A 27,478-nucleotide genomic window follows, 5' to 3' on the forward strand; every position below is an offset into this window, starting at 1 on the left:
ACTTTTCGTGGATGTTTGGGCTGAAAACGCAGTTACTATTTCGGGGTTGTTTCTGTGTGAAAATTTTGAAGCCTACACACAGCATAATTAGACTTTGTAAGCATCCGGTAATGTAAGACGATACTTCTTTTGCGCTCCAAAATTTGGTCCATCATTGTTGTCTTCAATAATAATGGGAAAAATATTCTACAACCGAAACCTACAAGGCACTTCAATAATAATGGGAAAAATTCTCTACAATATCATAATAAAAAATATACGAGAAATATTGAAATAACCAAACTAACTTGGGCCTTATAAAAAATGGGTTTACTAAATATTGATGTGTTATCATAAATTTCATCACAAACAATGGGTTACTAAATTTTCGACTAATTGGTGATAAATAATGTGACGCTATTCGCTAAAGTCAATTGTTGATCCATAATAATGGGCTTAAGAAACATATAACGACAGCTTTTGTCATGACTATACTCAATTTTTTCCGTAGTGAAGCATTGTGCTTTTGATATCCATGATTCCATGTATCGTTTCTCAATTGTTTATTAAATATCAAACATTATTATGACCTCATGATCTTGTTCTAAATAAAAATATTCAAGTTTTGCTTTTTATAAGTCAAAGTTGATCCTAGACATTTTTAACTTGAAAATATCAATTTAGTATATTCTCCATCATTCTTTGTAAGAATAAGTAAAAGTCCATATTCAGGTACATCCAAAGATCTTCGTTGAGAGGGTGCTACAACAACGACAATCATCCTTTAGAGTCTTTCTACTTCTTTAGAATCACCCTAGTGGTCTCTTCGTTGGTCGAGTCTTAATTTTATGGCTCCAGGAATGCTCTATTGAATTAATACGCCATCTATATAAGATGATTCAGCATCTGAATGATTAAATTTCACTAGATATAAGAGTTGTCAAATCGATCTTTACCACCTTGAAAGTAATTGATTTGGAAACCAGGAAAAGAATCTTGGACTTTGTTAGTTTTCCTAATAAAAACTAAGGATTTGAAGACGATAAATCTAATGACTAAGTGTTACCTCATGATCGAAATCCATTACACACACCACGTCTAACCACAATACAATACTATGACTGTGGTAGGTGGCATCACAAGAACTATAAATAGTGAGATGAAGGGGGTAGTTAGTGATGGAGCAGTATAAGATACGATTGTCAATAGTCTAGCTATGAGAAATGGTGCCAATAATGTCGAGCGCCACCACCTTCCAAAGTTTTCACACATCAGCCAAGAATATGCCAAGAGGAAAGAGACTCGACCGGATTATGTCGAGTAAGGCCTTTATTTTGCCTCCTTCCTAGAAGAGAGGAGCGGTGTTCCCTTGGCATGTCCAGCTATATGTCATGGGGAGACTTTACATATTACATACAACGGTTGGTCTTGACCAACCCTTTTTGTATAATATGTATATAGATATAAAATAGGAAATTGAGTAATCTAACCCACATAAATGATTATTTTAATAATTATAACCAAGTTATAATTTTCTTTGAAAAATGACCACAATTTCCATAATATAGCATTCAGGAGTAGCACTGTTCATTCCGAAGCTTTTATTTCAGAATATGTCTCTAAACATTTTGTAACATCTTGTTTCCCCTTATTTCTTATTTCAGGGCCGTGGACGGAAGTCGATTGTGTAAAGGTTTTGAGCCTTAAGGGGGTCATGTTTATACATTTTGGAAGGAGACAATGTTGGTTATGAGATCTAAACCTTTGATTTGTGTTTTGGGCGGAAGGGTAGAACGGGAAAAGTCATAGGTCGGGTTCTTGCATGAAATATAGATTTTTGTTCGAGAAGTTTTTAGTCAAAGATATTTATACAGGGTTTTAGAGCTCTTTAATACATTTATGTGGATATAAAGAACGTTGAAAATGGATTTGGAATGAAGAAGTTACGACCATTTGAAGTTAGGACGATTTTTGGGTTAGCCACATACGTTGGGCGTACCAGAAGTACGTTGGACATACGCGATCAGTGCCCAAACCCTATTTTCGTGGTTTGAGCCCTATTTAAGCTCCTTAACGTCCCCAAACCCATTCCATTCTTATCCTCCAGCTCTCCAACACCCTCCCTTGAAACTCTAACCCTAGTTTGAGCCTTGTGAGCAAAAAGAAGGTGTTTTAAGTGCTTTGGAGTATTCTTGGTGCGCCTTGGAGAAGAAGGAACACACTAAAGAAACATTGGTTGCATTGGAGCTTGCAGATCTACACCTTGTTCACCTTGATCTTTCTTTTGGATGTAAAAGTTTGAATCTTAATGATGAAATTGTTAGATCTAGCTAGAATTGGGTGTTATGAGCTTTTCGTCACTTTAGGTGCATCAAGTTTAGATCTTGAAAGTTTGTGACCTTGTTATAGATAAATTTGGAAACTTTATCCATCTAAACATCATATTGATGCAAATCTAAAGGTTGGAGACTTGCACTTAATGGATTAAGTTGAAAAAGATGCATTTTTGGTCCCTTTGAGACTTTAAGACTAGATCTTGTTTGTTGGACCATTCTAATGGATAAAGTTGGAAACCTTATCCATTATGGAGCTATTAGGAACCATAAAAATGTTATCTTAGTCCTTTTATCCCTTCCATGCAATAGTTGTGATGTCTTAATGGATTAATAAGTTAGGGTTTTAGCTTTTGGACCTTCCCTAGCCATGGAAAGTCATAAAGGAGCAAACTTTATGACTTAAGGCAATGTTTTGAGGCTAGATCTGAGTTTGGGTGAAAATTCCTTAAGGGATTAAGTGCTTAACTAATGAGTGGGGTCAGGCTGCGTATGCTAGGCGTACGTTGAGTACGCTGGGCGTACTCAACTGCCTTGGACTTTGACTTTTGTTGACTTCCATTGACCGTTGACTTTTTAACCAAGTTTGACATTAGGTCAAACTTGAGGATTTTAGGCCATTGATTAAGATTTTATTTGGTTTTGGTGTTAGTGGATTTGCGGGAGCAAGTAGTACAGAAAGGAGCATATCGTAGTCTTTCAAGGTTCTTCGATTTAGATGAGTTTCTCCTCATTATACCCGTGGGTCGAAGGAACCAATGGGGTATATCAGTCAGGCCGAGTTGTTGGGTAACTCGGTGAGTTGACTCGAGTTTTCACGGTTTTTGAGTTCTGAAGGAACTCAATGAGTCAGTAAGCTGCAGTCGATGAGTTGGGTCAACATGGACTGTTGACCTTGACCGTTGACTTTGAATTTGACCAAGGGTTGACCAAGTTTGACTTCTAAGGGTATTATGGTAATTTAGGATTCTAATGGAATCAGTCATATGGTGGTTACAGGTAGTTGAGTTTGGAGCCGAGAGTTAGAGTTTTATTTTCTTGAGTTACCACTACTTGTGAGGTGAGTTTTCCTCACTATACTGACAGGGTCGAAGGCACCAATGTCGACCCTTTTGGATTGTTATCCTGGTTATCGCATGATGATATGCTTAGTGACCTATTATGTCGGTATCCTGTTATACAGGATGATGCTATGTTTAGTGACCTGTTAGGTCGGTATCCTGGTATATAGGATGATGCTATGATTAGTGATTTGTTAGATTAGTCTGACTGTTTGTATATGTTAGCATTTGTTATCTATGTGTTGATTGTATGATTGGGGGTGGGTTGAGGCGGACCTGCTTTGTGTTGTAGGCCAACATACCCAGGGCGGCCCGGATAGACTGCAGGCCTAATGGGACATATCAGTCAGTACGAAGGCCCGAAGAATGGTCCAGACAGGCTGAAGGCTTGGTACGGCGAACCAGACATGTTGAAGGTTTTGAGAGTGGGTCAGACAGACTAAAGGCCCGACGAGGACGATCCAGTCATACTATAGACTCTATATGCATGTTGTTTGTTATGATTTTGTTCTGGTTTGTATGGCGTTGGTATTTTGGGCGAACTCACTAAGCTTCGGGCTTACAGTTTTGGATTTTGTTTTAGGTACTTCGGATGACCGCGAGAAGGCGAAGGCTTGATCGTGCACCTCCTTTCATTTTATGAATTTGATTTATGGGATACTCTGATATGAAACTATTTTTAAAACAAATTGTAATAAATAATGGTTTTTGAATGCTTGAAAAAGTTTTAAATTTTCATGAATTTTACGGATATTACATGGGGCGGCTCTGTCTACCTAAAGGTTGGATATGATTTCAGGTTCAGTAGGTCATGGACTATGAAGCAGATTCTTCTCTTGTGGATTATGGATGCTATGAGGAGTAGCGTTTTTGTCAGGTCACTTGATTCTCGTTAAAGTCTGCAGCGGTGTCAGGAGGTGGTCGACTGATCAAGGGATGTTGTGATAGATGTGAATCAAACCGCTTAGAAGGAGTCGAGTTTAAAATACCCACAAGGGGTTACTCCGAGAGTGAAAGCAAGAACTGATTTTGAGGATAAAATCTAATTTAAGTGGGGGAGAAATGTAACAACCAATTTCAAGAACGGATTAGTTTAGGACATCAAGGAGTCAAAGACATGGTTTTTGGGTAAAATCAGGTGGCACGACGTGACCATAGAGACGTCACAGCATGACAAATGATTAAATGAAGAATGCTAATTTAACCGAGCTCACGACGTGAGATGGGCTGCAACACAAACCCATGATCGTTTATGGTTTGCTTCATATTTAAACCCCATAAACTTTATTTTATGGTTCGTTAACAACCTCCTTAGTTCTCTAAAATAGAAAAACCTAACCCTAGTCGGTCCTTAAGATTCTTCAGCTTTTTATGGTGTTTTGGTGGCTTGAAGAAGAAGAGATCACCCTTGGAGCATAGATTCAGCTTGGATGATTCATTTGCAGCTTTTAGCAATATCTCTAGACCTTTGTGAGTAACCAACATTAAAGCTTTATGACTCCTTGTTACTAGATCTAAGGTTTTATGCATGATTATCCATGGTTATATGAGTTAAAGTGTTAGGACTCCATAACGTTAGAAACTTTATGGGTCCTTAGAGTCCTTTGGTGATTACATGTGGTAAATCTGAAGTTTGGGAGATGTTTGAGCTCATGCTTAAGTCTTACCTTGTTTTCTTCATAAATGCCCTAATTTGAGCTCAAGTGTTACATTGGACACGCAAGAGATTAAATCATCGATTTTTTATGGGTCTTGGGATGTTAGGAAGCCTTACAGGGAAATTGATTAGTGTCTTAATGGATTAATGGGTTTATTCATCAAAAAGCCATTCAAACAGTTCTCACGACATGAGACTATACCAATCATGTCGTGAGGAACAAAGGATGCAACTATTTTGTCTTTTAGTAGCTAACGACGTGACCAATAGAGTGTCATGTCGTGAGGGTCGTTGACTGTTGACTTTTTTTTACCATTGACCGTTGACTTTTTCACCTGTTTGAATTTGGGTGAAACTTGAAGGATTTGGGTTGTTTAGTAAGATTCTTCCATGTTTTGGTGCTAGAGGTCTCGTATGAGCAAGCAATGCCGAAAGATGAGCGTGTCGAAGTGTTTATGGGTTCTTCGATTCAGGTGAATTTTCCACACTGTACATGTGGGTCGAAGGCACCAAGGTTGGACCACTAGTTTTGGTTATCAATTAGCAGCATGATACCCTAAGAATTGTATGTAATCACGTAGGATAGAATGAGGACTCTTGATCTAGGCTTTCTTGCCTGTTCCTTATTTGGTTGTGGCTCTAGAGTTGGATCATATGTCCATGTGTCTATCTCACCTCTAGGTACATATAGTTATGCGTTCCTTGGAGTGTTTGTTATGTATCCTTGTGTAAAGGATATTGTTGTGTTGTAGTGATCTGTTTGATTTATATACATATCCTTGTGTTTTAGGATGCAACAGTAGTGGTATGCTGGTTAGAGTATCAGTAGGTTGCTTATCATCTAATGGAGTGCCCTAGGGTTTGTATGTTGTCATGTAGGATAGCCTGAGAACTCTTGATCTAGGCTTTCTCGCATGTTCCTTGTTTGTTTGTGGCTCTAGAGTAAGATTATTTGTTCGGGTGGCTATCTCATCTTTGGTTACTTATGGTTATGCATTCCATGGAGATTAGCTACTAGGAGAGCAATGTGTTTTAAGGGGTCTAGTAGGCAGTAGTGAGTTGTATGATTGGTAATTTCCTGTATTATGTACCTACTTGATCTTTGATAGTTTATATGTCAACATATGGTGGCAGATGAGTTCGAGACGGTCCTGTTGTGTGCTATATGCCTGTATACTAGGTGCGAGTCAGTTGTAAGCCGTAGGAACGGAAGCTCAGGAGGAGTGGTTGGGTTGAGGGGTAGGCCAAAAAACTAGGGGAATTCCAGTCAGGAGACTGTAGGCCGGGGGTACTCCATTCTGATGACTTAGGACCCGATATGCATGCTTGTTTGTTTGTTGTGCGGGGTAATTTGGGAAAACTCATTAAGCTTCATGCTCACCCAATTGCTATTGTTTTTCAGTTATCATCGGTTATCATGGTAAGGCAATGGTGTGACTGCACACATTCATCAATAATAATAAAGATTTCGCGTATTATATTACTCTTGTTTTTTAAAAAAGTACTTTGGAACAAATGGTTTCTTAATACGGATATTATATTGTGGACTTTTACCTTAAAAAATGAAAAATTATGGTTATGAAAATGGGACGTTACAAGTTGGTATTAGAGCCCTGGTTTGAAGGATTTGGATGAACACTTGTGTGAATCCAAACTCAAACCAGGATCCGAGAATTTTCACAAAAACATTTTTGAAAAAGAACTATACAATAAAAGGGTTGGGTTAGGGACATGGACTCGACCTCTTGTCATGTTCTTGATTGATTGTTGGCTTGGGATCGGGAATGTGAACCTTGACCTAACCTTGGTTTTCAGGAAGATGTGGTGTGTACAGTCAGCCAGAGCAAGAACAAGAGAGTGGTTCCCAAAATACCCATACTTGTTATATGTGTTGAATTTTGAATTTGGTCATATGTGAATTGTTAGAAAATCATGTTAGTGGATAAGCTTAGGTTCTTTTTGGAACTATTGAATGGTAATACCTAATTTCTATGATGCTTTATGGTATAGGGAATTGCTTGATATATGATATTTAATTGTGTGATTGCTAAGTGTATGTTGTATAGTTGTATACGGTCAAGATTAAATAGCCTTAGAATGATTGATTTAGCATTTTTTTTCATGTTCCTTTTATCTAACCCTGTATTGTGTACGACAAGCATGAATAAAGAAACTAACGGTGCGGGAGCGAGGACGATCCTAGGAGGAGTGCCTAGGAAAATAGTTGTGGCTCGTAGGAGCATGTAGGTGTTTGCACACCTAGGAGTGGTCTAGTGAAATGACTTATGGGAGGAATTCTTAATCAACTACAGATAAGTGTGGAATGTAGTATGGGCCCGTACTACTGAAAGCACATAATCCGTATGAGATTCAGAAGGAACCTGGAGGCTACTAAGGAACTAATAGAAGGGGTGACATGGTGTGTTGAGCACTATATTTTGATGTTCCACCTTCCCGTTATATATTTTCAGCATGGTTGTAATCATAGGTTCAGGATTAGGTGCAGGTGATGAGGAGATCTGCAGGATCATTGTTGCCGAAGTGGTCGTGGCAATCAGGGAGGCGATTCCAAAGTTGTCTGGTTCTAGTTAATACGACATTGATCGAGAAGTTTGACCAACGTTATGTCGACGTCGCATAGGCAACTCCTGCTGCAACCATATCATTCGTCGCCGTTGCAGGTGTTTAGAGAGGCGGAGCGATGTAGTACCGAGAGTTCAGTCATACGAAGCCTCCGGAGTTTAGAGGTGATAGGGACCCGATAATCACTTTGAGATGGATATCGGATGTGGAAAGATGTTTCTACACGTGTTCGTGTCCCGTGGACTAGAAAGTGAAATTTGCTCTTAATCTTCTTTGTAGGGGGCGAAGGATTGGTGGGAGTTTGTGACCCAGGGCTTTTCATATGCAGCGTGAGCCACAATGACTTGAGAGTTGTTTTTGGATATGTTCCGAGCGGAGTATGTTCCTCTTGTGGAGCGAGAGCGATTAACACAAAAGTACATGTCGCTCAAGAAGACGATTGAATCAGTGACAGAGATCACCCATATGTTTGCATATAGAGCTATTTTCTGCCCAGAGTATGCGACTTCAGAGCAAGTATAGTTGTCGCGATACTTGAGTATGCTCAAAAAGGAGATTCCAGAGTTCGTATCGACTCAGTCGTATCAGACCTTGACTGAGTTGCAATTAAGCGCCAGGAGGAAGGAGATTGAGTTGGAGATTCAGAGGAAGGAAGAGAGGACAGCTTTAGGGCAGTATAAGCCAACGACCAAGAGGTTTAAGTCTGCCGACTCGAGTTCCAGACCAGTTGAGGGCATGAGTTCTGAATGTGACATGTAACAACATAAAATTTCAAAAAAAAAATTCTCATTTTAAAACATAATACAACTCATTTCATGGTTCTCAAATCACATATGTCTCAAATGTCAACAAATAAAACAAAAATCCCATAATCATAAAGACAATCTCTCAAAAGTTTGTACAATCATTTCGGTGCCTTGTCGCGATCCTCGAAACTACCTGAAACACATAACACATAACACGATAAGCATAAAACTTAGTGAGTTTCCCAAAATACCACATATCACACATTAGCCACTCAAGGCTATAACTCTGTAGGACCCTCTGGTCATTATGTCTCAGTGGGGCCCTCCGGTCCCATAACTCAGGTGGACCCACTGGTCACACATAAGATACCACTCAAGGTAAGTATAGTGAGAAGACTCACCTCGTAAGCTAGTGAATGAAAATCTCATACTCGGGATCTCGAACTCTACCCCCCAGTCTAGCCTCCGCCTACACATAATAATTATCCCTAATTAATATTGGCCCTCAAGAAGCTAGACTAACCCTTGTACAACTTACAAAAGGGTAAAAGACCATTTTACCCTTCCATAGGCTTAATAGTCCTTAATCTTGACCAAACCACAGAAGTCAACGAAAGTCAACAACAGGGAGTACACTGCGTGTACCGCCTCCCTACACTAGGCGTACTCGGCTGCTACACAGAATCGGGGGTGCTCGACCAGTACGTTGTGCGTACTTGGGGTTACGCCCAATGTACGCCCATCGGCCACACACTTCCTCAACTGGGACACGTGGAAGGTGTTATGGATCTGGCTCAACTCCACAGGTAGCTCTAAACGATACGCTACCTTACCCACTCTAGCGGTCACCCTGAAGGGGCCGATGTATCGGGGCCCCAACTTGCCCCTCTTCCTGAACCGTATCACCATTTTCCATGGGGATACTTTTAGGAGAATGAAATCTCCAACCTGAAACTCAAGCTCGGATCGTCGCTTGTCCGCATAACTCTTCTGGCGAATCTGAGCTGTTAGTAACCTCTGTCTGACCTGCTGAATCTGCTCAGTCATATTTAGCACTATCTCAGTGCTACCCATCACTCTCTACCCTACCTCTCCCCAACAGATGGGGCTCCAACACCTCCTCTCATAAATAAGCTCAAAAGAAGGCATATCGATACTGGAATGGTGGCTGTTGTTATAAGAAAATTCAGCCAAGGGTAGGTATGTGTCCCAACTTCCACTGAAGTCGAAAACACATGCTCGAAGCATGTCCTCGAGCTTTTGAATCGCCCACTCACTCTGTCCGTTTGTCTGAGGGTGGTAGGCGGTACTAAAATGCAATCGTGTTCCCAATTCCTCATGGAACTTCTTCCAGAATCTGGAAGTAAAACGCACATATCGATCGGACACTATAGATGTCGACACTACATGCCAAGCTACCACCTCTCTCACATATATCTCTGCTAGTCTCTCAGTAGAAAAGCTCTCACTGATAGCAAGAAAGTGAGCGCTCTTCATCAACCGATCCATAATCATCCAAATCGCCTCGACACCCCGCACGTTCCTCGGCAACTTGGTGATAAAATCCATGGAAATTTGTTCCCATTTCCACTGGGGAACCAGTAGTGGTTGCAACTTGCCATGTAGACGCTGGTGCTCGACCTTAACCCGACGACAGGTCATGTAACACCCATAAAATTTACGCCAAATAAAACTTTTAATACTAACAAAAGAGTCAAATAGTAATTGTTTTTACAAAACATTTCCAATTCAATTATCATCAGAGTGTCCCAAAATAGATCATGAGGATGAGGAGCGGTACGGTCATGCCTTCGCCTTCCCTAGCTCTCCTGAAGTACCTGAAACAATAAACTGAATACTATAAGCCCGAGGGCTTAGTGAGCTACCCCCAAAATACCAATACCACGCTGGCAGAAACCATAGCCATAACGATCAATCAAACAACATACATACTGGGCCATCGGCCGGACTGGTCCGCCCTACTAGGCCTACAGTCTATCTGAATATGTCCTGAGCCTTCGGCATGACTGGTCCGCCGCATGGGCCTACAGTCTCCCCGGACCGCTCAGAGGGTGTGTTGGCCTTCAACACAAAGCAGGACCGCCTCAACCTAACCAACAAGCAACTAACCATGTACACATACTACCATATACTGTCACATACACATAGCAAACATATCTATCTCATTTACCATTAATAATAGAGTTTCACTTGTAACTAGAGCATCGACCTAACAAGTCACTAACATACCAATCCTTACGGATCATAAAAGCATAACATACTATCTATCCTGATTTCTATCTAACAGATCAGAATCATATGTAGCATGCCATGACAACCGGTCTAACCGATCTCTAGCATAACAACCATCCTAAACAGAATGAATTCTAACATAGCAATAACATAACACCCATCCTAAACCAGGATGAAATCTATCATGGCAATAACAAAGCAACCTTCCTAAACCAGGATGTAAATCATAAAGGGCCGGCCTTGGTGCCGTAGACCCTATCGATATAGTGAGGATAACTCACCTCGCAGATGTCGATTCGAAATGCAAACTCCAACTATCGGATCACTTGACACCGGCTCCACCACCTATAACCATAGCACAATATACTTATAAGTTCTTACTCTTATGAGACACCCCATAACCTCTTAGTAATTCCTGATCAAGGTCAAAATCCGTAGTCAAGGTCAACAGTCCATGTTGACCTCAACTCGTCGAGTACACTCGGCCACTCGCCGAGTCCATGGAGCACATTCCAACTCGCCGAGTCATCGGAGTGACTCGTCGAGTTCCTTCGAATCCCGATCAATCCTTAAGGCCACCCATCGAGTTTCCTCCTTGCAACTCGACGGGTACACATGCATGCATATCTTAGGGAAAAGTCATCCGACTCGCCGAGTTGTTCTTCAACTCGTCGAGTTTTATGGTGATCTTCATCGGACTTATCGAGTTTTATGACGATCTTCATGTGACTCGCCGAGTCATCATTGCTACTCGCCGAGTCCATCCAATCCTCTTTCCATATAGACTTGTTTTGAGCCATGCAGCGGCTCCAAATCACAGATCCAAGCTTCTAGGGCATACTTACCACGTAAAGTTGCAAACTTTACGTGCATGCATGGTTATAAAGGCTCCAAATGTCTATTTTAAGTTCTTAATGGAGCTTCAAGTCCAAGAGGGACTTCAACCACAACCAATACAACAACTTTATGACTCTAGTATCCAAGGAGGGTCCAGATCTGAAGTTACAACTTCAGATCTAGCCCATAGCTCATCATCCCAACTTGAATATCCATAAAAAGCCCTAGAACTCAACAAAAGGGAAGAAAAGGAAGTAAGTATGGCACTTTGATACCTTCAAAAGATGCTAGCTGAGGCAAAACCTGCTTCCCACTCCTTTCTTGCTTCAATTTCCTTTGCACTCTTAGCTTCCTTCCTCCAAGATCCTCTTTTCCAAGCTTCAAACCCACACCAAGGCACACACACACGAATTAGGGTTTTAAGGGCTCTCAAAGAATGTAAGGAGGCCCAAAGGAGGCTGAGCCTCCTTTAAATAGGGGTGCAAACCCCGGGGTTTAGGGTTTCATCTGCCAGCTCCTACTCGTCGAGTGCCAAAGTGGACTCGCCGAGTAGGTCACTAAACACGTGTTCTCACCCTGCTGCTACTCGACGAGTAGGTTGACCAACTCGTCGAGTAGAGCTTCATTCAGAAATTCTTAATTAATTAATACCTGAGGATCGGGGCGTTACAGGTCAAGCACCTCTCAACCTCCCAAGCCACATCCCTCTTCATACAGGGCCACCAGTAGTCTCTTTTTAGGTCCAAATACATCTTAGTGGCCCCAGGGTGGATCACGAATCTCCATCTGTGCGCCTCCTCCATCAGTACACGTCGTGCTCTGCCCGAAAAGGGAACACAAATCCTCCCTTGAAAGTTCATAAGCCCTCGGTTGTCCTTCACAAACTCGGACACTTGCTTGATAACCATCTCCCTTTTGCGGTTCTCTAGTCTCATGGCCTCCGCCTGGGCCTCTCAAATGATATGCAAGAGTGGAGTCATCACTGTCATCCTCATGCACACATCTCGGATCGAGGTACTCTCTGCTCTACGACTCAGGGTGTCGGCTACCACATTAGCCTTGCTCGGATGATACAGGATCTCGCAGTCATAATATTACACCACATCCAACCATCTCCTCTGTCTCATGTTAAGGTTTGGTTGATGCATAAGATACTTCAAACTCTTGTGGTCCGTGTATATGGTACACTGAACGCCGTACAGATAGTGACGCCAGATATTGAGGGCAAACACCACTGCCCCCAGCTCCAGATCGTGGGTGGGATATCTAGTCTCATGAGGCTTCAACTGCCTCGATGCGTATGCCATCACATTCCCTCTCTGCATCAATTTCACACCCATGCTAGAAATAGATGCATCACAATAAACTACAAAATCATCCCTTCTCTCTGGAAGGGCTAATACGGGAGCCTCGCACAATCTCTAGCGAAGGGTCTCAAATGAGGCCTGCTGCTCGGGACCCCAAGTAAACGCGATGCCCTTCTAGGTTAAACTGGTGAGAGGGACGACAATCTTGGAGAAATCCCTGATATATCTCTGATAGTACCCAGTCAACCCTAGAAAACTCCTGATCTCAGACGGGGATCTCGACACCTCCCACCTCATAACTTCCTCAATCTTGGCCAGATCGACCAAAATACCTTTCTGATTAACGAGGTGTCCCAGGAACTGGACCTCTTGTAACCAAAAGTCAGACTTGGAGAACTTGGCATAGAGCCTCTCCGATCTCAGTACCCCTAAAATCTCTCTCAGATGCTACTCATGCTGTCTCTGGACCTCGAATACACCAAGATATCGTCGATGAACACAATCACCGAACGATCTAGCATGGGTCTACACACCCAGTTCATTAGATCTATAAACGCCGCCAGTACGTTGGTGAGCCCAAAGGGCATCACCAAGAACTCATAGTGCCCAGAACGTATCCTAAAGCCTGTCTTCGGGACATCCTCCTCGCGAACCCTCATATGATGATACCTAGACCTCAAATCGATCTTGGAAAACCAAGATGCACCCTGTAACTGATCGAACAGATCATCGATCCACGAAAGTGGGTAACAGTTCTTGACCGTCAGCTTGTTCAGCTCCCGGTAATCAATGCACATTCGGTGTAAACCATCCTTTTTCTTAACAAAAAGAATCGGAGGTCCACACGGCGAGCTACTCAGTCTGATAAACCCTTTCCCCAACAACTTCTAGAGTTGTGAGGATAACTCTTGCATCTCTGGTGGCGCATGGCGATAGGGTGCCTTGGCAATAGGAGTCGCACCCGGCACCAAATCAATCCGGAACTCCACCTGCCTCTCAGGAGGCACACCCGGTAACTCCTCTAGAAAAACATCTGGAAACTCGCACACTATCGGAACCTCAGAGATGGAACTCGATCTCTCCGCAGTAGCCCGAGCATCTATCACATACGCCAGAAACCCATACATCCCTGCTGTAAACTCTGCCTCGCCCTGGCAGCAGAGTAGAACGCTAATCGAGATCTAGTACCCTCGCCTTATAACATAAGTACTCCCCCACTAGGGTCTCATATAGTCACCAACTGACACTCGCAGTCAATCACAACTCCAAATTAACTCAACCAGTCCATGCCCACGATGAAATAGACATCCCTCATCGCAATCGGCACCAGATCTATCGGAAACTCAACCCCAAAAATCTCAAGCACACATACTCGAATCACATCAGTCGCAAACACCGCATGCTCATCGGCTATGGAAACTCTCAGAGGTCGACTTAACGCCACTCGACGGATACTGAGGTGACGACTAAAAGCTAGAGATACGAAAGAACGACTCGCACCCGAGTCAAACAATACCAAGGCAGGCACAAAACTCACAAGAAAAGTACCTATACACAAACACAATATAAGTACCAAAAATCTCAAAAGAATAAAATAAGAATACGTACCGGCCACAACGTCAGGTGTTGCGCGGACCTCCTCCGTCGTCAGCTGAAATGCTCTCCTACGAACCCTTGGTGTCTCGGCCTTCACTGCCCGGCTCTCAGTAGCATGCACAGAAGTAGGTGCAGATTCCTGGGCAGATCCCTGCACGAGCTGGGGGCACTTAGCCTTTTGGTGGCCGGTCTGGTTGCAATGAAAGCAAACCAAGAATCCCTTGGGGCAATCCTTCGCCATGTGCCCCTCCTTTCCACATTTGTAGCAAATCCCTGATTGGCAAGAACCCTTGTGGCTCTTGTCGCACCTGCTACAAGTGCAGCCCTTCTGGCCCCCAACTCTAATAACAGCAGGCTTGGCCCGCTTCGTCGCCGGCTGCGACTGTACTGGTCTTCGGTCCCTCCCCCGGGACGCCTCCTCATCCTTCCTGGTCTGCAACTCAAGCTCAATCTCCATCCTCATGGCGTTAGCCTGAAGCTCGGCCAATGTCTGGTATGACGAGTTCGCCACGAGATCTCGTATATCCCTCCTTAGTATGCTTAGATATCGGCTCACACGTTCCTGCTCAGTGGACACGTGTTCAGGGCAAAACATCTCCCTTTCATGGAACATCCTCGAGATCTCCGTCACTGACTCTGTCTTCTGCTTGAGAGACAGAGACTCCTGCGCCAAACGTTCCCTCTCCACTGGGGGAACATACTCATCCTGGAACATCTAAACAAACCTCTCCCATGTCACTGCAGCATGATCTGCAGTGGGAAAACCAGTTGTCGCAAATTTCCACCAGTCCTTCGCTCCTAAGCAAAGCTGGTTCAACGCAAACCGAACTCTCAAATGATCAGGACATGAACACGTGTAAAAACATCCCTCAATATCGGAGATCCACCTCATCGCAGCGATCGGATCCTGCGTCCCATCAAACTCTGATCGCTTCGTGTTGCTAAACTCCCGGAACAACAACGAATCACCTCCCTGAGGCCTAGCAGCGACGACAGCTGCAGTGGCTACGATAGCCACAACCTCAATGATAGCAACATATTGCTCATCAAACGTCTGTATCAAGGTGGTCTTGATAGACCTAAATATCTCTGGAATCTCTGCTTGTATAGTTGCAGCCACCTCCTTGTGGATCATCCTCCGTATCTCCTCATCGGTACTCCCACTGCCCCTAGGATTGTGGCGAGTTACCACCATGATGTCTCTAAAATACAACACAAAATTATCAGAGACTCGCCTGAGCATACTCGCACTCAATCACTCGTCCCTACTTGTTCTTTAGCATCCTAAGGATTCCTACTTGGACTGCTCACTGATCCGATGCTTCCAGTAGTATGGGCCCAATACTACCTTCCACACCCCATCAGTGTTCACCCCAAGTTCTCCTCCTTGGATCCAAATCACAAGTATTCTATGTCTCACAAGCTACTCTTACAGAAAACCTTCTCACTAGCTCGCTCATGCTAAATACTCATACTAAAAGAAAATCACTGATAGCAGAAAACCCTAGGCTAAGGAATCACAAATCAGGCCACCCTAGTCCTAATATATGAATTACCTAGCCTATTCTCTGGCATGCATTATATTTCATAACATATCTTGTAACTCACAATGAGGGTATTTTGAGAATTCACCGCTCATCTCTGGCTGGTTGTACACACTGCGCCGACTCGTTTTCTCTTAGACTCTATCTTATTTTAGAAAAAATTTGTATCTTTTGAAAATCTTTCTCAAATCCTCAGTTTGAGTACAAACACAACCGAGGGTGCATCCGAATCCCTCAAACCAAGGCTCTGATACCAACTTGTAACAACATAAATTTTCAAAACAATTTTTCTCATTTTAAAACATAATAAAACTCATTTCATGGTTCTCAAATCACATATGTCTCAAATGTCAACAAATAAAACACAAATCCCATAATCATAAAGACAATCTCTCGCTAGTGTGTACAATCATGTCGATGACTTGCCGCGATCCTCAAACTATCTGAAATACATAACACATAACACGGTAAGCATAAAGCTTAGTGAGTTTCCCAAAATACCACATATCACACATTAGCCACTCGAGGCTATAACTCTATAGGACCCTCTGGTCAATGTGTCTCAATGGGGCCCTCCGGTTCCACATCTCAGGTGGACCCTTTGGTCCCTCGATTCGGCAACTCAAAATAATACACAGAAACATATCACAATACAAATAGCAGGATATCTCAATACTAAGCACATGCATATAAGACCCACTGGTCACACATAAGATACCACTCAAGGTAAGTATAGTGAGAAGACTCACCTCGTAAGCTAGTGAATGAAAATCTCGTACTCGGGATCTCGAACTCTACCCCCCGGTCTAGCCTCCGCCTAACACATAATAATTATCTCTAATTAATATTGGCCCTCAAGAAGCTAGACTAACCCTTCTATAACTCATATAAGGGTAAAAGACCATTTTACCCCTCCATAGGCTTAATAGTCCTTAATCTTGACCAAACCCTAAAAGTCAACGAAAGTTAGCGAGTACGCTGCGCGTACCACCTCCCTACGCCGGGCATACTCGGCTGTTACATAGTATTGGGGGCGCTCAACCAGTACGTTACGCGTACTTGGGGTTAAGGCCAACGTATGCCCCAAATTTACACTCCTCGTGTTTTTGGTCTTAATATGTTAAGACATGGACTCCTATTTCAGATCTGGACACTCTAAAGTCCCTTAATCCATAAAGTCGGTGACTTTAAGCTTTTGCACGGCTGAAAAGGTCACCAACACTCAAAACACAAAACCCCCTTTCCTTAAGAAGCTCACATCTCATGCATGGCTCACTTTTAAAGTCCAAGATGGGATTTTTATGACTCTATGTCACAATATACACTGGAAAGGGGTAGATCAAGGTCCTTGGAGCTCATTTACTCATAAAGTCTCCACCTTTTGGGACTAAAACCCTAAATACACCAAATGAAAGAACCAAGGAAAAGGAGAAGAAAGCTTGAAGCTCTATACCTCAATAAGAAGATTCCCACTTTGATTTGCTCGGATCTAGAATCTTGGACTCCAACTCCTCCTACTTCAAAGCCTTCTCTCCTCTTCAAAATCACACAAACACTCTCAAGGCTCTAACACACACACACACAAGCTTTGGACTAGGGTTAGGGCACTCTTAGGGTTTTCTCTCTGAGAATGGTGGCCATAAATGAGGCCATCATATCCCTTATATAGGGGACTCACCACAAATTAGGGTTGCATTCTGGGCCTAGTACACCTAGTGTACTCTCGGGTACGCCCAACGTACTAGGTGGCCTCCGCGTCACATGCACGCTGACGAGTACGCTAAGTGTACACCTCAGGTACGCCCCGCGTACTCGTTTTTACTCGTTTTATATTAAGGGCTAACTTAGACAATAGCTTAATAGATCATGGCTCTCGAAGTATACCTGGACTTGAGATGTTACAATTCTCCCCCACTAGAATCAGACTTTGCCCTCGAAGTCGTGCTCCGCGAATAACAAATGAATTTTTATGAAAAAATTTAGTTGATAGATGGCTAGTTAGATGAGTTATTGCCATTGGTATGCTGATTATTCCAATTCCTTCTGTTTTCATGATTATAAAAGCAACTAACATCAAATTTAATTTGTTTTCTTTATGAGCTGAAAAACATGGAAAATTTTGATCTTATTTCTCATCAAAAAAAATTTTAAGAAAAAAAACTAATTATTGATCGAAGTTCAGAGGTGAAAATTTGATCTTATTTCTCATCAAATTTTTTTTAAGAAAAAAAACTAATTATTGATCGAAGTTCAAAGGTGAAAGTGATTCTTGATGAATGAAAGTGTTGAAATGAAACTGATGCTTGAAGAATGAACACATAATTGAAATTTATTCTTAGCAACAATTTTCTTTTTAGTGTTGATGTTTTTGTTAGATTTCAATGTTTATTTTCCGATTTTAAATCATTCTAAGTTTTATTTTTTAAAAATAAATATAATTCTTAACGATTATCAATGGTATTCCATAAGAATAAATGTAGTTTTTGTTCTTAGTGTGTTTGATTAGATTTCCATGTTTTGTTTTCGATTTGTAACCATTCTTACTTTTATTTTTTAGGAATAAATTTACTTTTAGGAATAAATATATCCTTACGACCATATAATATTTGTTGGCCACAATATAACCTACCCTTATATATATATATATATATATATATATATATATATATATATATATATATATATATATATATACAGAGAGAGAGAGAGAGAGAGAGAAATAGGTTCATGCAAAAACATAAATATCTTGCGAAAACACAAAAACAGATTTTATCTTATAAAAATTAAACACATGTATTATAAAAAATAAATTTATTAGCAATAAATTAAAGATAATAGATTTACATTGTATTGTTTTATGATAATATAGATTTAAAAACGTTTTTAATAATTAATTTTTTTTCACGTCCTTAACCATTTTTAAATTCACGTTTTCATAATAAAAATGTCAAAAATCATACTTTACTAATATGACACAATTTTTCATCTATTATCCATTATCATCATGTATTTCAAAGTTGGGATGAATTATTGTCCAAAAAGATAATGTTGAGGTGACACAATCTCATAGGTTTTTCTTGTTTTTGCGTTTTCGAATGAACACTCCCCCATATATATATATATATATATATATATATATATATATATATATATATATATATATATATATATATATATATATGAGACAATTCACTTGAGATTAGAAAAAAAAAGATCTTGAGATTCAACCTCAACCATACATTTCTCATTTGTCGATCTAACGCTCCAGCGTACCGGCATCAACGGAGTATGCCTAATCATCAATGATTATATGACAGAGATGTATAATCGTATATGATTATACATGTTTATACATATATGTGTGTTCACAGATTGAGTAATCATATATTATTATAACAGTTGGTGACAAAAGAGGTGGTGGTGACAGAGATGACGGTAGTATAAGTAACGGAGGTGACAGTGGTGGGGTCAACTGGTGTCAGAGGTGGTGGTCGTGGTGGTGGCGGTGGCGTGTATTATGGTGTGGATGGTGGCGGGGGAAAAAGGAACGAACGACACTATATAATCATTTATAATTATAACAGACCTGTCGTACCGGTACGTCGGAGGGTTAGAGCAGCAGCTGTGAAACATGTGGCTGAGGTTGAATCTCAAGATCTCTATTTTATTTTTTTAATCTCAACCAAACCTACTTTTCTCTCTCTCTCTCTCTCTCTCTCTCTTTATATATATATATATATATATCCCATATTTTATATTCCAATAGGCTAAATAAGTAATTCATTTAAGGTATAATTCAATAAGAAATAGCTCAATACAAATTAAATTTAAATAAAAGAAAAAAAAAATCGTTTAACGTCGTTTCCTTGTCATATATTGAAAAAAATGTTTTCAAAAGTAATAGTCATTATGGAAATATATCAAGATATAAGACCGACGGATACAATTGTAAGAGCTACCTTTAAATCTTTTTTTGCTTATACGACTTGTCCCTGACTGCAACTAGTTATTTTTCTTTTTATTTTCTATCCGTTTAATTTAAAAAATGAACTATATAGTTTTTACGTTCTACACTAACCGTTGCACGTCACCGATGCCAAGCCTTATGTGCTGTGTGAATGCAATTGCTCTTATTAATCACAACGTAACGACTCACTAGTTCATATATCTTCAATTTGGTGGCAGGAGTATCGATAAAGTTTTTCGGCCTATTCATGTGCATCCCTTTGTTAGGCGTCATCTCCTTTTATACATTTATTTTAGTTTAATTAGTTTCGTTAAATTTTTTGTTTGATTTTTGGTAGTTGATGTTGCTTCAATTTAGTAGTTGGGTTTGATTTAGAATTACGGGTTTTTTTTTGAATTAAAGTGAAATTGAATTAAAGTGAAAGTGATGATTAAGAAGAAAATGATGTTATAAAGAAAATGGTAAAATGATACCACCCATCTCAGTGTTTATGTCAATTCGTTCCTAAGCCACGTGAGAGTTTAACTATAGAAAATTAGTAATATTTTGGATGTATCAGGATTTTAGCTCATTACTTTTATATAGATTTCACTTTTCAACCATTAAGTTGTCATTACGGGGCTGAAATGAAGTGTTATATTATTCGACACTTGAAAAAGCTAAGAGGTTTATATATTTTTTGGGGACCGTGCCGATTCAACCAAGAATTTTCCTATATCTTGCGGTGGTGTGCCTCGGCCTTCGAATTGTATACATTCAAAAAATATTCAATTTTCTTTGGAAATGATATGTTTTTTTTAACGAGAGATAAGTAAATTCAACAATACAAGTCCAATAAACCGATTATTTGGAAATGGTGAGCTTCGACTTGGGTTTCAAAGAAATCATCACGTTTTATCTGGTCTAGAAATTGACATAAAACATGTCATTAATGAACTGCTATTGTCTTCGATTTTTGGTCCAACCGGTTTAAATCAATTTTTAAAATATTAACTACAACCTAATCGATTAACCAATGGGCCAAATATGTTTGCAACATCTTATTTTTATTTAAGTAATTTTTTTGTAACCAATGGGCCAAATATGTTTGCAGCATCTTATTTTTATTTAAATAAGTATTTTTTTTATACTACTCTATTTGGTATTCGGACTTAAATAATATTATATATTCAATCCACGATAAATGGGTACTAACTTATTTTAGCGTATCTTGGGCGGTTTTAATAAATTTTATGAAGAGTTCCAAAATTTACATTTTGTTAATCGAATGGTCTCAATTTCATGCTAAAGTCAATGAACAAAATTCTACATAGAAGAATGCCAGATACTAAAAGACATGAATAAAAACATTAGATTAAACATGTTGCGATAATTAATATAATAGAACTTATTAAATTATTATTTTGTTAGGTAAGTACAGCAACCAGATATCTTGCTTTGAATGTTGTCATGTACATATGCATAGCGCTGATTAAAAAACGCGGCAAGAATTAGATCAGTAGCTGATTTAATTAATATAAACGTCTGTGATGATCAACTTCAAGATCCAACATAAGGTTTTTAGTAAAAATTAAACATTATATGGAACATACTGTATCACCTATCCATCCTCTAGAAAGTGATTGTGGATGACATTTTCATACTCTATGCATATAGCTCCAACTACTTAATTGTCAATTATATATATATATATATATATATATATATATATATATATATATATATATATATATATATATATATATATATATATATATATATATATATATATATATATATATATATACTTATAAAGCTAGCATTTTTTTTGAATCTCATGTATTTGAAACCCCCATTCATTTTTCCTTTTACCACATTCATTTGAAACTCCCATAACTTTTCAATTTCTTTTCTAATAATGATTATAAATTGGTTAATAAGGTTAAATAAATATTAAACCTATAGTTTAATCATATATATATATATATATATATATATATATATATATATATATATATATATATATATATATATATATATATATATTAAATTTCAGTATTAAAAGAATATATTTTCTTCTACTTATAAAATTATGTTTTTAACTTTTAACATATTATACTTAATTTATTAGGTCTAATATACTATTATATGTAAACCATTATCATTTTAAAGCTACAACGTTTGAATAATTTATATAAAATACTTAAATTATTAATTTAAATATACCCTTAAAGGATCAACTTAAATATAAATTTTAGTTGAACTTAAACAATCTATAGAATATTTTGTAGAAAGTTAAAAGTGTTAAATTTTAGTGTATTTCTAATAATGATTATAAGTTGGTTAATAAGGTTAAATAAGTATCAAACCTAAATTTTAATCATAAATAAACTAAATTTCAATATTAAAATAATATTTTTACTTCTACTTATAAAGTTATGTCTTTAACTTTTAACATATTATACTTAATTTATTAGATTTAATATGTTGTTGTATGTAAACCATTATCAGTTTAAAGCTACAACTTTTGAACAGTTTGGACAAAATACTTAATTTGTTAATTTAAATATAACATTACAGGGTTAACTTCAATTTAAATTTTAGTTTCACTTAAAAAAACCCAAAGAATATTTTATTAATAGTTAAAAGTGATAAATTATAGTAATAAATGTAAAAACTAAATTGTAATATAAATTTAACTAATATATTTTCTAAATATATTTTTATAATCATTAAAAGTTTTTAAAAAAGTAACTTAAAATAAATTACAATAACAATAGTTAAAAATAACTCTATATAATGATTATATTATTATCTTTAAAATAAAAGAAATTATTTGATGTTTTAAATAATTACAATGATAGAAATTGAAATGTTAAACAAACAAAATTTAAAAAATTAATTAAGAATAACAACAACTATAAATAACATTAAACCATATATTATATTTAATTTTATTCATGAGTAACCCGTGGATAGAGTTAGTTCAAAAGATTGAGATTATGCAGTTTTAATATATATATATATATATATATATATATATATATATATATATATATATATATATATATTATAATATAATTCAAAATAATCAATATATTATATGAAATTAGTATACAAATTATTATATCAAATTCAACAACAACAATATTGTTATATTAAAAAAAAATATATTTGTAAAAATTTCAGCTATATAGATGCTTCTGCGCAACGCGCGGGCATTCGCCTAGTGTGTGTGTGTGTATATATATATATATATATATATATATATATATATATATATATATATATATATATATATATATATATATATAGATGGTGAGGTTCAATAGAGAAACATAATTAACCTAAGAAATAAGGAACCAATCTTTTTTTCAACTTTTAGAACTTATTTCTTTATAAAAAAAAACTAAAAATACAGTAATTCATAACTTTTTATTCTTTTTCCAATGATATCAAATTCGAAAAAAAAAATAATTCCGTCAAATTTACAATGTGAATATTTGAAAATTCACAATGTTAATCTAAATTCACATGGTGAATCCGAAAAATATATTTAACATTCACAATATTATATTATGAATTTAGATATATTTTTTTTTCGATAAATAATAAACTCTAGAACTTGAAAAAAAATTTGGTTCCTTGGAGAAGCAATAATTATGGTTCCCTATTGAACTTTATTATATATATATATATATATATATATATATATATATATATATATATATATATACACACACACACACACACACACACACACACACACTAGGTGTGAGACCGATGTATTACATGAGTTTATTTTGAAAGAATTAAATATGAAATTTTAACAATTTGAGAAGTTTGAATTTATATAAAAAATAAGAAAAATTTTGAATTATTAAAATTAATGAGACTTTAATGTATTGAATACATTACTTATATAAACTCTTTCTAATAAATACCTTACATATATATTACCTTACATATTAAATGTGGAATTTTTATTTAATAAAATGAAAAATACAATAAAATGACAAGTGGAAAATAAAAAATTTAAAAATTTTAGAAAATGCCATGTGTCAAAATGAATGAGAAGATGACATGTGGCAAAAAACCTTCATTTATTAGAGTATATATATATATATATATATATATATATATATATATATATATATATATATATATATATATATATATATAACGAGCTTAAAAATTATAAATTGTTACGAACTTAAAAATTATAAAAATATAACGAGCGTTCGATACTTAATTATAATGATCCATTGTTACATGTAATGACGAAATTGGTACATGTAATGACCAAATTGTTAGGGTTTTTAAAAATTCTTTGATCCGGCAATTTCGGGGCTCCTCAGCGGGATCAAATGCCGACCGCCTCCAGGTCATTTCTGGTCATCCCTTCCTTTGCTGATTGCGATTCTAGTTCGAGTAGCATGTCATCTCGCTAGAAACCTTCAGATTCCCAAAACAAGTTTAGACAAACCTATTTTTCGAATGAGACGGGTCAACATGATCACGTAAAAAAACAATAATCACGTAAACCCTAAAGTATCTTCCTTCTACATCACAAATTTTCCTGATTATATTATTCTGAGGGACTTGTGGCGAGTATGTGGACGTATTGGAAAATTTTATGATGTTTTTATCTCAAAAAAGAAATCAAGATTGGGTAAACGATTTGGGCTTGTTAGATTTCCGGGTGATTACAAGTACGAATATATGATTAATTTGCTTCACAAAGTTTGGTTTGGATATGACAAATTGTTTGCATCCTTTCCTATAGTTCCAAAAACTGCTCCTTTACAACACTCTTGGAGGGCTCCATCTAAAACTGAGAGACTCGTTTCACCAGTTAATTCCTATGCTAGTGTTCTTAGAGGTTCGCCTACTATGAACTATGATAAAGCTTATGCTGATGAGATACTATATCTTCCATTATGGGGATTTTATTGTAGAGAAGAGGAAACATGCATGTTTTGTCAAAGTTAGAGATTACTCCACTCTGCCTAATATTCATATGCTTTTTTATGATGAAGGATTTGATGATTTTGATATCCGTTATGTTCGTAGGTATTGGGTCATGCTCGAATTTAAAGGAAGAGAGGTGTGTAAAAACTTTATGATTAGTGATGCTTTGAGTCATTGGCTTGTGGAAAAACGAGAATGAGATAGATATTTCATTCCACTTGAAAGGCTTGTGTGGGTTGATGTTGAAAGGGTTCCTCTTTGAGCTTGGAGTAAGGATGTGTTTAGAAGGATTATCTTTAAATGGGGTTGTATTGCACATAGATTATCTTGGTGAAGATATCTACAAGAACCGCCTTTTCATATTGACTTCCTTTGAAGGTATTATTTCGGATGAGGTGAAGGTCTGGGTTGATGATATTGTCTTAAAGGTCCGACTTAAAGAATCTCATAGTTGGATTCCTTCTTTCTCAACCAATTTTCCAAAAAAACTACCTATGAAAATCGAGAGGCTCATGGTCCCTTTGAAGAAGAGGAAAGTGTACATTCTAAGTTTAATAATGAAGATGTTTATGAAGATCCTTTTGGTACATATGAAACAATGGAAAAAATAAAGTTAGATAAGGAAAGAAAAAAGGAAGGAAACTGAGTGTAAAGTTAGGAATTCTGGTGGTAAGGGTCGTGGTTGCCAAGATTAGGTTCAAGGACAATTTTGAAATGAGTGTATGCCAGACTCTTATCCTAATGATCAGGATAATGTAGATGGAGATCAAGCTTCATATTCTAATCAATCTCCTCTAGACAAACATTTTCCAAATGTGAAGTCAAAAAAAGAAGCTGCTCGAGGAGCAGTTCCTTGGTCCAAGATAACCCCTGTTGCTGTGAACGAAACAAAAACAGATAGGGTGTACCATTCTGATGATGAGGTATTTTCAAATTTAACTCTAATTAGGTAAAGTTATTACATTTTAGCGGTTGTACATGAGAAAGCGTGAAAAATGGCCCATAGCGACATTTTTGTAATTATTGAGGTAGGCTCACATACGCTGGGCGTACCTAGCGTAAATGGGGCATACGTGTATGAACCACAAACCCTATTTAACCAACTTTATTGCCTCTAAATCTCATCTCTCATCAGCCTCTAACACCTCTGTACAATCTTAGCAAATCCTAGTTACTTATTTGAGCATTCTTGACCCTTGTGTGTGTTTTTGGTGGTCTTAAAGGAGAAAGAAGGAAGTAGAACCACCTTGGAAGCTCGAAGGAGCTTTGGATCTGGGATCTTCACCTATCTAGCAACCTTCAAGAGGTATGAAGCTTTAAACTTGGCTTGTAATTCCTTATATCTTGCTAACTTCTCTATTCATGAGTTTTTTGGTCCCAAGTCTTGACCTTTTTGGGTATGGCATGATCCAGCCCATTTAGGCTGTCCTTTCAGACGTTTTGAGAAGTTTAGAAGCATAAAATAGGTTCTTGGTTATTAATTCTTTCCCACGCATGTGCTTGGTTGTCTTAATGGGTTAAAAGGTTGGGGTTTCTCGCATTTAGCACTTATTGACTATGCAAGCCATAAAGTTGGAAAATTAATGGTCAGGAACGATATTTGGGACATAGATCTGCATTTTGGACATAAAAGATTAAGTATTAAGCACTTATTATGTTAAGAAGGAGTTCAGCTGCATACACTGGGCGTATCAAACAATACGTTGCACGTACGCGGTCAAGCCCCCGTTTCCTGTTCAACTATCGAGTATGCCCTGCGTTCTACTTAGTAGCCCCACGTACTCGGCTGGGCTAACTCGGCTGAGTTGTTGAATCTGACCATTAACCAATGTTGAACTAGGAGTGGTTTGAATATTTTGGGCCTTGGGCTTGTTAACTGAGCTTAAGTCCCGGCTCTATTTAGGTGATCGGTGTGCTGACTTTCGGAGTTGCATTCTGTTCAGCGTTCACTTTGGACTGAGAGGTGAGTTTTCCTCACTGTACTTATGGGTCGAAGGCACCAAGGCTAGCCCAATGGATTGATATCCTGTTAGATATTAGGTTATGATATGTTAAGCATGCGATAAACCTATTTGATTATATGATATTTATTGATACGCGTTAGACTGGTATATCAGTAGAACTACCTATGATTATTGGTTGTATAATTATTTGTCTACTGAATATGTATATTACTGTTATATGTCGACACGTTATGTTATGGTTTAGACTAATGCTTTGTGCTCTCAGTCCACAGACCAGGCCATCCAACCGAGAGGATGTGGGCAAGGGCATACCAACTAGGAGGTTGTGGGCCAAAGGGTAATCTAATCGGGAGGTTGTGAACCCAATATATGGTATGCAGGGCAATCCAACCAGGAGGTTATAGGAAGGGTAATCCAATCGGGAGGTTGTGGACCCAACATGCTAGTCTATGTATTTTATATGTTGTGTGATGGTACTTTGGGGGAACTCACTAAACTTTGGCTTATAGTTTTAGTTTTATTGTTTCAGGTACTTCTGATGATCGTGGGAAAGTGAAGGCGTGATTATGCACATCTTCCTGTTTTGTGTTGTTGGATCTTGGGAAAACTCTGATTTTGAATAATACTTTTGATACAATGACTCTTTTTTTTGTAAACAATGTTGGTTTATGGTTGATTTTAAAATTTTTAAATTTCTATGA

The sequence above is a fragment of the Lactuca sativa genome, chromosome 9, assembly GCF_002870075.4.
Source record: "Lactuca sativa cultivar Salinas chromosome 9, Lsat_Salinas_v11, whole genome shotgun sequence".
Classification (NCBI taxonomy): Eukaryota; Viridiplantae; Streptophyta; class Magnoliopsida; order Asterales; family Asteraceae; genus Lactuca; species Lactuca sativa.